This window comes from Convolutriloba macropyga, unplaced genomic scaffold, assembly GCF_964194025.1.
Source record: "Convolutriloba macropyga unplaced genomic scaffold, txConMacr16.3 SCAFFOLD_5241, whole genome shotgun sequence".
Lineage (NCBI taxonomy): Eukaryota > Metazoa > Xenacoelomorpha > Acoela > Convolutidae > Convolutriloba > Convolutriloba macropyga.
The window spans coordinates 4,302-17,881 of NW_027452165.1; the positions used below are offsets into that span (position 1 = coordinate 4,302).

General features: G+C 35.9%; 1 long non-coding RNA gene across 1 annotated transcript; it reads left to right on the top strand.

The window, feature by feature from the left end:
* The first annotated feature begins 323 nt into the window (after positions 1 to 323).
* On the top strand, positions 324 to 11,034 carry LOC142357267 (uncharacterized). The gene is made up of 2 exons (XR_012761582.1): positions 324 to 475; positions 10,650 to 11,034. It is a non-coding gene; the product is annotated as an uncharacterized LOC142357267 (long non-coding RNA).
* The last annotated feature ends 2,546 nt before the right edge of the window (positions 11,035 to 13,580 follow it).

A 13,580-nucleotide genomic window follows, 5' to 3' on the forward strand; every position in this document is an offset into this window, starting at 1 on the left:
GACACATCACTACTACTATCGGCAACCACTACCCTCTCCACCAGGTCACGATATTCTCAAAGCGCGTGACAGTTGAAGTTCCTAAAAGTGGCTGCTTGCCAGTGCATGGTTACTGAGTCAAGTAAACTGTTCGTGAGCATGACCCTTTTTGATCTGTTAAAATACCGAGAGTGCTGAAATTTTAGATTTTCAAGCTTGATGCAATGCAGTTTATAACTTAGCAGAAATCAGAAGTATTTTTTTACTTTAATTTGGAAAACTCCGTTAACGAAAAAAAATTCATTAACAAATGTTAATGACAGCACATTTGTATTTTGCAGCAATATGTTAGTTGCGTGTGTGTCAAGTGTCTGGAGGGTTCCAGTGTGTTGTGTATCTGCTGTCACTGTGGGAGGGAGTGGGTCGGAACCTCTTTCCAAGTGGGAGTGATCTACCCATTCGACATATTCGCTGCTAACATCTGCTGCAGCGAGAGGTAACTCATGCTCCAAAATCATTGCCCTTAAAATACTTTCTCTGCTTAAATTTGTTTTCCACAGTAATTAAAAGTCGCTTAGATAATTTTCTGAATTTTTTGAAATTTTTTGAAAAGTTATCTAAATTTCTTGATAAAGTTCCGTAAACAGAAAAAAGACAAAAAAATGGGATCTTTTTCCATTTGTGCACCCCAGTACGTTATGCACCCCACAGTTTCAGAGCAGGTGTCATTACATAGTAAATCATTATGTAAAAATATGACGGGTGCGTTTGGCGGTGAAAATAATATGCTCCTACTAAGCTGGTAGGGGGCAGGTTTTTCAGATATTGTTGAATTTAAGGCAAATTTTAGCCATTTTTCGCTTTTTGTTTTGTTTTACTGCCTTGTGTGGGATTGGATTTGAATAGAAGCTTATTACTTAAGGAGTTTTAGATAACAATTGTTTAAATTTTAGTTTGTATTGAACATTTTTTTGCTAAAAAAAATTGACAATAAACTGAAATTTTAAAATATTTCTCTTAATTTTTTGCAGTTTTTCGTTCTTTTTCCAATTCCTGGCTAGCCTCTATGACTTGTCTGTGGCTTTGCAAGCTCATTACTCTATTTGCTCCAGTGATCTTTTGTTGGCGCTATGTGTTCTCGTAATATCAAAAAATTCTTACACTTTTTCTAACTTTTTTTATTTCAAGTTGTTTTTATGATTTTTGCATTCAATTTCCTATTGCATTTGGTGGTTTCTATTGCTCAAATGAGTTGTTTTTGCTGCCTATTGATTGCTAATCTAGTTCTGAGTTAATTTGGTAAAGATTATTGAGTAATTTTTGTCGGATATTTGTCGGTTTTTTTCTTATTTTTCCCAATTTCTTATTTTTGTTTTTTGCTACTTTTTGCTGCTCTCTATTAAATGCTCTTCTAGAGATGTTGCTGGAAGTCACTAGTAGCTTTACTGGGCACATTTCACTGAAAATTAATGCAAATTACTTACTTTGGTTTTTTTGTACTTCATTTTTTGTATAAATCTGCAAGCTGTTGAATTGCTGTATGCTTGACCAAAAGTAGTTGTTAAAGTTTTTTTTTTTAAAAAAAGGTATTTGGAAATATAACCATTATTTGTAGCCTAATTTTGTTTTTGTTGCAGGGTATATAGTTTCTTAATTTTGTCCTTCATTTCCTTTCCCTTACCTCCGTTTTCTTTACTTTATTTTTTGTTGGGTTTTTCTGTCAAACTGTAGTTGTTTAATGAATGAAAACTAAAGTTGTTGCATGGTCTATTGCGCATAGGTGTTTTGGAGTTGCTACTTAAAGAAATTTTTTATTAGATGCTTTATTAATAGCCGCACAGCGATAGCTGGGGCTATTATTGGCCTTCTCTTGGTTTTTTTTATGTCGTCGCGATTTTTGTTACGACCATATGACGTCACAACCTCTTCAATTCTGCTTTTTGTTCATTCATTCATGCAATCTCAACTAGGGTTCGTGTGTGACGTCATTTTTCGCTCTTAGTGGAACGAGTGTTTTGTTCGTTCGCGTGATTAAACTTTTGGTCACACTTGACTTACATCACCCTCAAAAATGACTTCCTCACTTTGAAATTAACTTTTATTTACTTTAATTCAAAGAGATAAGGTCAAATGGGTGTGTGTCACTCTAAACGAACGTTATTTGAGAGCAGCTAATAGGGGCAGCAATAAGTTATACAGATTTTTAATCCAAATATAACATATCAGCCTTCATTTAATCCAAATATAACCTATCAGCCTTCAATGAAAAGTTTTTTTGTGTCTTTTTTACTGTTTTTTAGAGACAGCAGAGCTACAAAGCTATTGTGGCTTTTTTCTGGCAATCTGCCAGCTATGTTTTTTTATTAGATGTTCGAAACTGATTTTCCAATCCATTCATAGTCTTTTTAATAGCCGCACAGCGATAGCTGGGGCTATTATTGGCCTTCTCTTGGTTTTTTTTAATTTCGTCATCATGATTTTTGTTACGACCATATGACGTCATAGCCACTTTTTGTTCAGTCGTTCATGCAATTTCAACTGAATTGCATGTGAGACGTCATTTTTCGCTCTTAGTGGAGGGAGTTTTTTTGTTCATGCGCGTGATTAAATTTTTCGTCACACTTGACTTACCTCACCCTCAAAAATGACTTCCTCACTTTGAAATTAACTTTTATTTACTTTAATTCAAAGAGATAAGGTCAAATGGGTGTGTGTCACTCTAAACGAACGTTATTTGAGAGCAGCTAATAGGGGCAGCAATATGTTATACAGATTTTTAATCCAAATATAACATATCAGCCTTCATTTAATCCAAATATAACCTATCAGCCTTCAATGAAAAGTTTTTTTGTGTCTTTTTTACTGTTTTTTAGAGACTGCAGAGCTACAAAGCTATTGTGGCTTTTTTCTGGCAATCTGCCAGCTATGTTGTTTTATTAGATGTTCGAAACTGATTTTCCAATCCATTCACAGTCTTTTTAATAGCCGCACAGCGATAGCTGGGGCTATTGTTGGCCTTCTCTTGGCTTTTTTAAATTTCGTCATCATGATTTTTGTTACGACCATATGACGTCATAGCCACTTTTTGTTCAGTCGTTCATGCAATTTCAACTGAATTGCATGTGAGACGTCATTTTTCGCTCTTAGTGGAGGGAGTTTTTTTGTTCATGCGCGTGATTAAATTTTTCGTCACACTTGACTTACCTCACCCTCAAAAATGACTTCCTCACTTTGAAATTAACTTTTATTTACTTTAATTCAAAGAGATAAGGTCAAATGGGTGTGTGTCACTCTAAACGAACGTTATTTGAGAGCAGCTAATAGGGGCAGCAATAAGTTATACAGATTTTTAATCCAAATATAACATATCAGCCTTCATTTAATCCAAATATAACCTATCAGCCTTCAATGAAAAGTTTTTTTGTGTCTTTTTTACTGTTTTTTAGAGACTGCAGAGCTACAAAGCTATTGTGGCTTTTTTCTGGCAATCTGCCAGCTATGTTGTTTTATTAGATGTTCGAAACTGATTTTCCAATCCATTCACAGTCTTTTTAATAGCCGCACAGCGATAGCTGGGGCTATTATTGGCCTTCTCTTGGCTTTTTTAAATTTCGTCATCATGATTTTTGTTACGACCATATGACGTCATAGCCACTTTTTGTTCAGTCGTTCATGCAATTTCAACTGAATTGCATGTGAGACGTCATTTTTCGCTCTTAGTGGAGGGAGTTTTTTTGTTCATGCGCGTGATTAAATTTTTGGTCACACTTGACTTACCTCACTCTCAAAAATGACTTCCTCACTTTGAAATTGACTTTTATTTACTTTAATTCAAAGAGATAAGGTCAAATGGCTGTGTGTCACTCTAAATGAAGGTTATTTGAGATCAGCTAATAGAGGCAGCAATAACTTATACAGATTTTTAATCAAAATATAACAGATCAGCTTTCAATGAAAAGACGAATTTTTTTGGTCTGTCTTTTTTACTGGTTTTTTTAGACGGCCGATCTACGAATCTATTGCGGCTATTTTCTGGCAATCTGCCAGCTATGTTAATTCTTTTTCGTTTAGTCAATGAAATTTCTTTGAATTGTTGGTCGGGACTTATACTGCTATGTTCTTTAATTTGCTTTAACTTTGATCACGTTTTTTGATTTACATAACTCACGATTCTCACGCTTGACTTTTGGCTTACCTCACTCACTGTATCAACTGAATGTATTTAAAATCTTCAACTCATTAAATTAAGCAATATAGTGAAAATGGTCAAAGTGAAAAGGATGAAATTAACAGAAACGGGATAAGCTGATAAAGTTCTATCATTAAGTTATAGTGCATTATGTTATCGAAGTTCATTAGAGCGTTTGCTAGCTGAATTAAAGCTTAATAGATTTCACTTTAGGTGAAAGAAGTAGTTTTAGAATGACTGAAACTGCTTGCCAAATTAGAACTTTTTGAAACTTTGGAAAAAAAATCTGTCATTTCTATCTCCCTTTTTTTTCTGTTTCAATCCCGATGTGCGTCAAGCGTCATCGGTGGCTATTTTCCTGCAATATGCTGAATATGTTCAACAATTGAATTTTTCGAGCACGTGTCCTTGATGTATTTGTGTTAAAAAGCGGTGCTCTTCATTTCAGCTGTTTATTAACCGCATCAGCAATCCCAGGCGGCTATTATTGCCGTCCTAATTTTTTACAATTCAAAGAATTTGAATTGTATTGGGGCGCTGTCTTTTTAAGATCTGTTCACATTTTCATGATTTTTGAAGTCAAATTGGAGTCGTGATTTTTGTCACGCCGAGACAGGAAGTGGAGCGAAAAAGCGAGTCTTGCGGCGTGAATTTTTTTTGCGTTAATTGTAAAGTAGTGAGAAAACGGTGTTTGAACAAAATTCGCTTTCTCGCTAGCGGTTTTTTGTTCACATGCGGCAATTTCACTTTGATTTTTACTATTTTCGATTTTCTAAATGGTTTTCCCAAACCATTCATGGTTCATTGTAGGCCTAGTTTTTTATTGAACCTAATCTCCATTTCTCGCTAGTGATTTTTTGTTCACATGCGGCATTTTGAAATTGGTTTTCTGTTTTTTTACCCGATTTTTTTTAGAAATGGGTTATTTCCCAATTCACTCAGTCTTTTCTATTCTATTTTTTTGTTTATTCAAGGAAAATTCTGTGAATTGTACATCAGGACTTGTCCTGCTATGTTCTTTTACTTCGTCTAACAGATTTTTGTTTCGTCTTACCCTGACTTCTTGGAATTGACTTTTTCAATGCCTTCAGTGACTTCTACAGCTTTGCAGTTAAAATTCGTGTTCGTGACGTCATTTCTGCTTATAAGTCAATTGCGTGACTTACCTCACTCAAAAAATGACTTATGAAATCATTTAATGAGTTTTAATTTTTTTGAGCATTTACTAGTTAAAGATCAAAAGTGTGCATCCAAGTAGTGCCAAACGTATATGCCCTAATTCCTAATTCTAGAGTATTAAGAGTCTGATCAATCTGTTTCTTATTTCTTTAGTTGTTTCAACTCATTTGCGGCAATCTGCTGGCTATGTTTTTAAGCTGCATGAGTGTTCATGCTACAATCCATTACTTGCGAAGCACGTGAATTGCTGTCTAATGAAGTTTGTTAAAAACAGAACGTCAATTAAGATAAAGCCCCTCACCTTATAGAGTATGCAGTCAAATTGGGAGAGGCAGGTCAAGTCCTATATAAATATATAAATTCTGCATTCGAACGTCAAAGCATCATAACTAAATAAAGATAGCTTCAGTAGGACTAAGAAACGATGTACAATTTTAAATCGATTTCAAAACGTGATTTAAGTTATCAAACGCTCCTCTTCATTTATGGTTCCAATGGAAGCATCGACAACGGGACGACGTCGCCTTGATCGCGCGCCACAGAGGCAGAGTAGAGCTACGAAAAAGTGCGAAGCTAAGTCCTGACGTACGTAATCACGTCAAAATATGTATCATCTATTGTTTCGCTGATTCTTGCTGCCAACCTGTTTGGCTTTCGTCGCTGACCGGCTAGCTCTCGCAGCGCAAGCGAACATCAATTAACTCGAGTGGGCCTCCTCGTCTTGGGTCAATTTTTGATGGTCTCGTAATATTTATGAATTCGGCATGCTCTTAGTACAAAGTTTTACTGAAGCGTGAACCAGGCAGCCCATTTGCTTTGCTATCTAATTAAGCGTCATTAATTGTGCTACTTCTATTTACGAAGGTTTCTCCTTGCAAAATTTTAAGACATGGATCAACTTTGACATCACCGCATACTTCATAGGGCATATTGGTAACGAATCGCTATATCTTTGTGCTTGATAGGGGTATTACCACCTTTCTGGCAACGTATTGCTTGAGCTACACTAAATATTTCTCCACATTCATAGGTTGATAATATTTTCACGGATTCCTAGCAGAATATGAGTCTCTAAATTCTCCCTTACTTCAAAATTGGATCTTTTCAACGGCATTCAACCAGCACGGGTCTCCTCTAGCCTTTGCAAGAATCAGAGAGTAATCATCACTTAAATCAATGATAATTCTCATTTGTAAAGTTTTCTCGTGAGCCTCTAGCTACTTCTCTTTTCTGATTTTCTCTTCAATTATCTGGAGGATCTATGATGACAAGATCTTTGATACTCATTTGTCCTGCCTTTAGGTAATAATAGGTTTACGCCTTTTACCTAGCCTTCGAGTAATAACAGCCATCAAGTAATGAAGTTAAGTTTAATACTGCGTTAGGGAACTTCTGTGCGTCAGACCGACTTTTGTCAAGCGGTCCAAATATTTTTGGGCTGAGCGGCGCTAACGTGGATCTTGGATTTTTGCAGTCGAAAAAAGTTCAGTCGTTTTTCAAAATATTTTTAATAGTGGTTATTATCTACTCAAAAGACTAATATTTATGTGCTCTCCTTCTCTTCTGTAATTTGTGTTCCTGTCCGTTCACGTTCTTCGTTTTATACAAGGCACAATTTTCTCGTTTGTCTTCTGACTTAGCAGAAATTTACGTAATATAGTGAAAGTATGTAGGTCGAACTAGAGGTCGAAAGAGCAAATTTAAATGAAGCGGGATAATTCGATCAATCTCTGTCTTTAAATTATATTAAATTGGGATATCAAATTTCATTAGAGCGAATACTGATTGTTATTTCTTTTAAGATTCGTGGACTTCAGTTTAGAAGCTGAATTCTGTATAATCGTGTAAGTCAACTTAACGTTTAAAACTTACCTGGTCTTCTTTTCTCTCACAAGGAGTCAATGGCGGCTATTTCGGCTATGTTCACACATTATGTCAAGTTAGAATGGTGATTTTCACTTTGATTTGAAATTATAGTGAGAAAAAATTCGTGCTGCTACTTGACTTCTCTTTCACTGTTTTGAGTTTTTGTTCGGTAATATTCCAACTGGTTTTCAACGTATTTTCCTTGCCTTTATGAGGTTTACTTTTTAATCATATTATCTTAGTACTGCGGTTGGAAGCAAGTTTGTTCATGACCTGAATTTTCAGTGCTTTCTTTCCGAACATTGACATCTGTTTTTAATTGCTCTTGAATGAGAAGCAATTATTGGAATCGTATGTGTCTATTTTATTACGACTCGAAGAGCATAGGAGGATTGAGATTCTACTGGTTAATAGCCGCCCTCATCTTCTCAGCCGGCTATTATAGCGCTCCTATTTTTTTTTACAATTCAAAGAATTTGAATTGTATTGGGGCGCTGTCTTTTTTTTTTTAAGATCTGTTCACACATTTTCATGATTTTTGAAGTCAAATTGGAGTGGTGATTTTGGTCACGCCGAAACAGGAAATGGAGCGAAAAAGCGAGCGGTTTTGCGGCGTGAATTTTTTCGCTCTAATTTTAAAGTAGAGTGAGAAAACGGTGTTTGAACAAAAATTCGGTTTCTCGGTAGTGGTTTTTTGTTCACATGCGGCAATTTCACTCCGATTTTTACTGTTTTTTCGATTTTTTGGATCGAATTTTTTTCTAACTAGTTTTCCCAATCCATTCACAGCCCATTCTGGACCTAGTTTTTTGTTAGAATCAAAATTACATATCTCACTAGTGGTTTTGTTCTCCCTAGCAGCATTTTGAAATTGATTTTCTGTTTTTTTTTTTGTTTTTTTTCATCTGATTTTTTTAGAAATGGTTTTCCCAATTCACTCATTGTCCGTTCTAGGTCTAGTTGTTTGTTAAGTCAATGAAAATTCTTTGAATTGTACGTCAGGACTTGTCCTGCTATGTTTTTTACTTCGTCGAATAAAAAAATGTTTCGCTTTACCTCATTTTGCCGCTTTTTCAACATTTTGCGTGATATCTTTTTGACTTCTCTAGACTAGTTTCTCTCTTCTCTCATTCTGCTAAAAGTGATTTTGAACATCAGTTGCTCAGCAAAGCAATTCAAAATGAACAGATTCAGTATAAAAAATTGAAGTCAGAAGTAGAAACGGGATAAACCCATAACGCCCAATTTTAGATGCCCGCTATTTGAACGTCGTTCCTATAAGTTTTAGTTACCATCTCTAATGCTTATTGGTATTGATACTAGCCCCTGTAGCCTCTCTCTAAGAAACAGAAGTACGTTATGTTCAACTACGAAATGCCATCAAAATAAATCGGACTTAAAAAATCTTTTCGTACAAAAATCTTTTTTTTTCAATATCTTCTATTCTTTCAATCCCAATCATGCTTATTGGAATCAACGGCGGCTATTTTCCGGCAATCTGCCGGGTATGTTTTTTATAGCTGGAGTCATGACTTGAAATTTGACTTTTGTTTTCGAATTTGACTTCTGATTTAAAACGTTGACTTCTGTTTTCGAACAGTGGACTTTAAAAGTAGCTTAACCTGCAATATATAGTAATTAATAGCCGCGTCAGTAATTCCAGGTGGCTATTATAGCGCTTCTATTTTTTACAATTCAAAGAATTTGAATTGTTTTGGGGCGCTGTCTTTTTTTAAGATCTGTTCACATATTTTTATTATTTTTGCAGTCAAATTGGAGTAGTAATTTTGGTCACGCCGAAACAGGAAATCGAGTGAAAAAGGGAGTGGTTTTGCGGCGTGATATTTTTTCGCTCTAATTTTAAAGTAAAGTGACATTTCTCATTGACATTTCTCGCTAGTCTTTTTTGTTATCGTTATCGGCGTTTTGACATTGATTTTCTGTTTTTTTTGTTTTTTTCATCTGTTTTTTTTAGAAATGGTTTTCCCAACTCACTCATAGTCCGTTCTAGGTCTAGTATTAGACTCTTGAGTTTATGGTTTCAAAAATTATTTTTGAAAAAGCTCCCTCAGGGCTTTTTCCTTACAGAGCGTATGTGTCTCATAAAAATGACAGACCGGATCTAACCCAAAAAGTCTAGTGGTCTATTAAAGGACTGGTGGTCAATCTGTCTATCTTTTTTTAGTTGCTTCAAATCCATGGAAGGCCTGAAGCGTCTATCGCGGCTATTTTCCGGCAATCTGCCGGCTATGTTCAAGAACTGATGGTAATATTCAAGGTTAAAATGGCATTTCGCGAATTTTGGAGCTCATATAAGTCCGTGCAACCTATCTAAACTACCCCCTCCCCGCCCCGCAATTGCCGGCGCCACCACCCCACACCTACCCCCATCCCAAACCATCTATCCCCAACACCTGCACCCCACCTGCCTGCTCACATTTCTAACTAAAAATTGATTTTTTTTTCACACTACTTCAATTTTTTTCATATTTTTGAAATAGGTAAGGTTAGAAAAGTTTTCATTGCACGACTCTTCGAGTCGTTTCCGGTATTCTACCGGCTATGTTTTTTATGCAAAAATTTTGCTTGACCGTTTTTGCGCTTTTCTTCTGGAATAAGCTTTGACTTCTCAAGTGACGTTTTCACGCACTTCTTGATTTCAGTTGCTCAATTTTTGAGTGACTTCAATTGCTCTCACTCCGAAATAAAGTTTGTTGTTCAAACACAAACACATTGTTAGAGATACGATGACAAGGGACTGATAGCGGAGTGTTTAGTGCCTCTGTGGAAGCGAAGGAATCGGATGCAGGAGGGGGTTCGAACCCTACCTTCGTCTGATGGTTTTGCACCCATAAAAATTACATAGCCCCGCCTGTCATTCGAGAGAATTTTTTCCGACGTTAGTCGATTTATAAGTTAGGACGTTAAATTCTGCTGTCGGACATTGGACTTTGACAGTAGGCAAGACGAGCTACTAAGCACAAGATGTAACTGATATCAAAACTTTGATTTAGAAAGAAACTTTGCTGTTCCTTGCAAAGTGCTCTAACTTTACCTTTCAATACAAAGAAAGACCTGATGTTTCACTTTACTGACTTTGCCGAGATAAAATGATGATAGATGCTTTCATATGTATAAATTGTCAGTATTGAAGCAAGAATAAGATGTAAAAAAGAGATATCTACATTAAATTGTGAAGACAGGCTTCTGTCGTTTAGAATGACTAAATTTTGTGGCGGCTTTTCTTAAAAAAAGGTCAAAGGAAGCCTAAATTCAGAGTCACCCTTTCCAGTCTTTCAATTTAAAAAACAGTTTGTTTGCATAACAGTTGGGACGAATTTTCAATTCATTCGTTGGCGGATCTGGTTTCAAGTTTCTGCAAAATTAACTTTGGGTGTCGTGAAATGCTGATTCATGAACAGAAAATGTTGCTTAGGTCAAAGTGCTTTAACTGTGAGAAACAACTGCTCTCGAGTTCACGACCACAGCCTCAAAGGTATGCTGAGTTCAGTCTAGCCTTCGCCTGTCCCTCTTGTCAACAGACTGACGCACACTTTGTGAAACCAATCAACAGACTGTTCAAACTACAGAACACGTCATCCTCCTCTAACTATTAAACAACTAACTTATTATGGCCTCAGCGTGCTAATTAATTAATTAATCGGCGACTTCCTGGTACATATGCCGATGCAATTCTATCCCAATAATGTTCTAATCCTATCAATGTTCTAATTGTAGATTATTTGTAAATTAGTTTAGTTCAGAATTTAGCTTATGTGCATTTTAGGCAAGCATTATTAGTATATTTTCTTTAGAAGTTATTAGTTTTTACTCAGCAAGGCTTAATGTAGTACCTTTTCTATTTTCGTTTGCGAGTTTTAATTGGTTGAATGTTATGCCGGCCCTTTTACTTTTTAATTAAAAAATTACTGGCTTGCCCTTTATAAATTGCTATCCAACGAAGTTTTTGGACAATTAATTAATCCTGTTCTTCTTAATGCTCAATTTTTCATTTTTTCGTTTGTTAGCATCCGACTTGAAAGAAGTATTGGTGTAACAGATTTTTACGAGTGGGGAGAATGAGTTTTATACAGGTTTTTACGGCTTTTTGCTTGTTTTTTGGTTGTCTTTCAAAAAACTTTTCGTTTGGTCGTGTGAAGCACAGATTCTACAAAAAAGCAAACATTTTGGTTTACTTCTATCTAGCTGGTTTACTTCTATCTAGCTGTGTTTATTCTGTCAAGTGCTGTGCAAAAAATGATCTCAAAATGTTCGAAGTTATTTTGATCTAATGTATTTGTGTTTTGTGACATTTCTGATTAATAGCCGCCCTCATCTTCTCAGCCGGCTATTATAGCGCTCCGATTACAATTCAAAGAATTTGAATTGTATTGGGGCGCTGTCTTCTTTTTTTTTTAAGATCTGTTCACACATTTTCATGATTTTTGAAGTCAAATTGGAGTAGTGATTTTGGTCACGCCGAAACAGGAAATGGAGCGAAAAAGCGAGTGGTTTTGCGGCGTGAATTTTTTTCGCTCTAATTTTAAAGTAGACTGAGAAAACGGTGTTTGAACAAAAATTCGATTTCTCGGTAGTGGTTTTTTGTTCACATGCGGCAATTTGACTCTGATTTTTACTGTTTTTTCGATTTTTTGGATCGGATTTTTTTCTAAATGGTTTTCCCAATCCATTCACAGCTCATTCTAGGCTTACCTTTTTGTTTGAATTAAATTTTCAGTTCTCGCTAGTGGTTTTTTTGTTCACATGCGGCATTTTGACATTGAATTTCTGTTTATTTCTTATTTTTTTGTTCCGATTTTTTTAAAATGATTTTCTCAATTCACTCATTGTCCAATTTAGGTCTAATTTTTCTGTTTAGTCAATGAAAATTCTTTGAATTGTACGTCAGGACTTGTCCTGCTATGTTTTTTTTTTACTTCGTCGAATAAAAAAAAGTTTCGCTTTACCTCATTTTGCCGCTTTTTCAACATTTTGCGTGATATCTTTTTTGACTTCTCTAGGCTAGTTTCTCTCTTCTCTCATTCTGCTAAAAGCGATTTTGAACATCAGTTGCTCAGCAAAGCAATTCAAAATGAACAGAGTCAGTATAAAAAATTGAAGTCAGAAGTAGAAACGGGATAAACCCATAAAGCCCAATTTTAGATGCCCGCTATTTGAACGTCGTTCCTATAAGTCTTAGTTACCATCTCTAATGCTCATTGGTATTGATAGTAGCCCCTGTAGGCTCTCTCAAAGAAACAGAAGTATGTTATGTTCAACTACGAAATGCCATCAAAATAAATCGGACCTAAAAAAATGTTTTTGTACAAAAATCTTTTTTCAATATCTTCTATTCTTTCAATCCCAATCATGCTTATTGGAATCAAGGCGGCTATTTTCCGGCAATCTGCCGGGTATGTTTACTTATCTAGGTCAGTTTTTATTTCCTGCCAGCGAGATCACGTTATTCGCATTTGTTAATCTTGTATTATTATTTTTCATTCTCGTAAGATCCATTTGGTTGATTTCTATGTTTTTGTTTTAAATGTCATTTTTAATAGCCGCACAGCGATAGCTGAGGCTATAATTGGCCCTCTCTTGGTTTTTACGACTCTAAGAGGAGTATTGAGATTGTACAGGTTTTTAGCAGAAACCAAGTTTGTTCATGACTTGAAATTTGACTTCTTTCTATTCGAGCTTTTTCCTCCGTTTTTGATTGTTGACTTCTGTTTTCGAAGATTGGACTTTAACAATAGCTTATTTTGTAATGTATAGCAATTGATAACAGTCTGTAATTCAAGGTGAAGAGGTTGATTGGAGAAAATTTGATCCCATTTAACTACCTACCCGCCCCCAAAAAAAACTACCGCCCCCCCGCCCCCCCCCCCACCCACGTACCTAACCCCCCCCTGCCCCCAACGTACCTACCCCCCACCCTACCTACCAACTCCCCCCACCACCAGAACCTACCCACACACCTGAACTGAAAAAAATTTATGGCTTTTTGTTATATTGGTCTAGTATGTTTGTTATTTCTAGTGTTTTTTTCGATATTAAGACTTTGTCCAAGTTAGGGTAGAGATTATTTTACACGACGATTCGAGTCGTTTCCGGTATTCTACCGGCTATGTTTTTTATTTCGTCGTCAAGATTTTTGTTACGAACATATGAGGTCACAACCACTTCAAATCTTCGTTTCATTCTTTCATGCAATTTCAACTGAAGTGCGTGCGTGACATCATTTTTTACTCTTATTTGAGCGAGTTTTTTTTTAATTTGCTTGATTAAGTGTTTGGTCACGCAAGACTTACCTCGCTCTCAAAAATGGGTTCCTGACTCTGAAACTGTCTTGTTTTACTTTAATTCA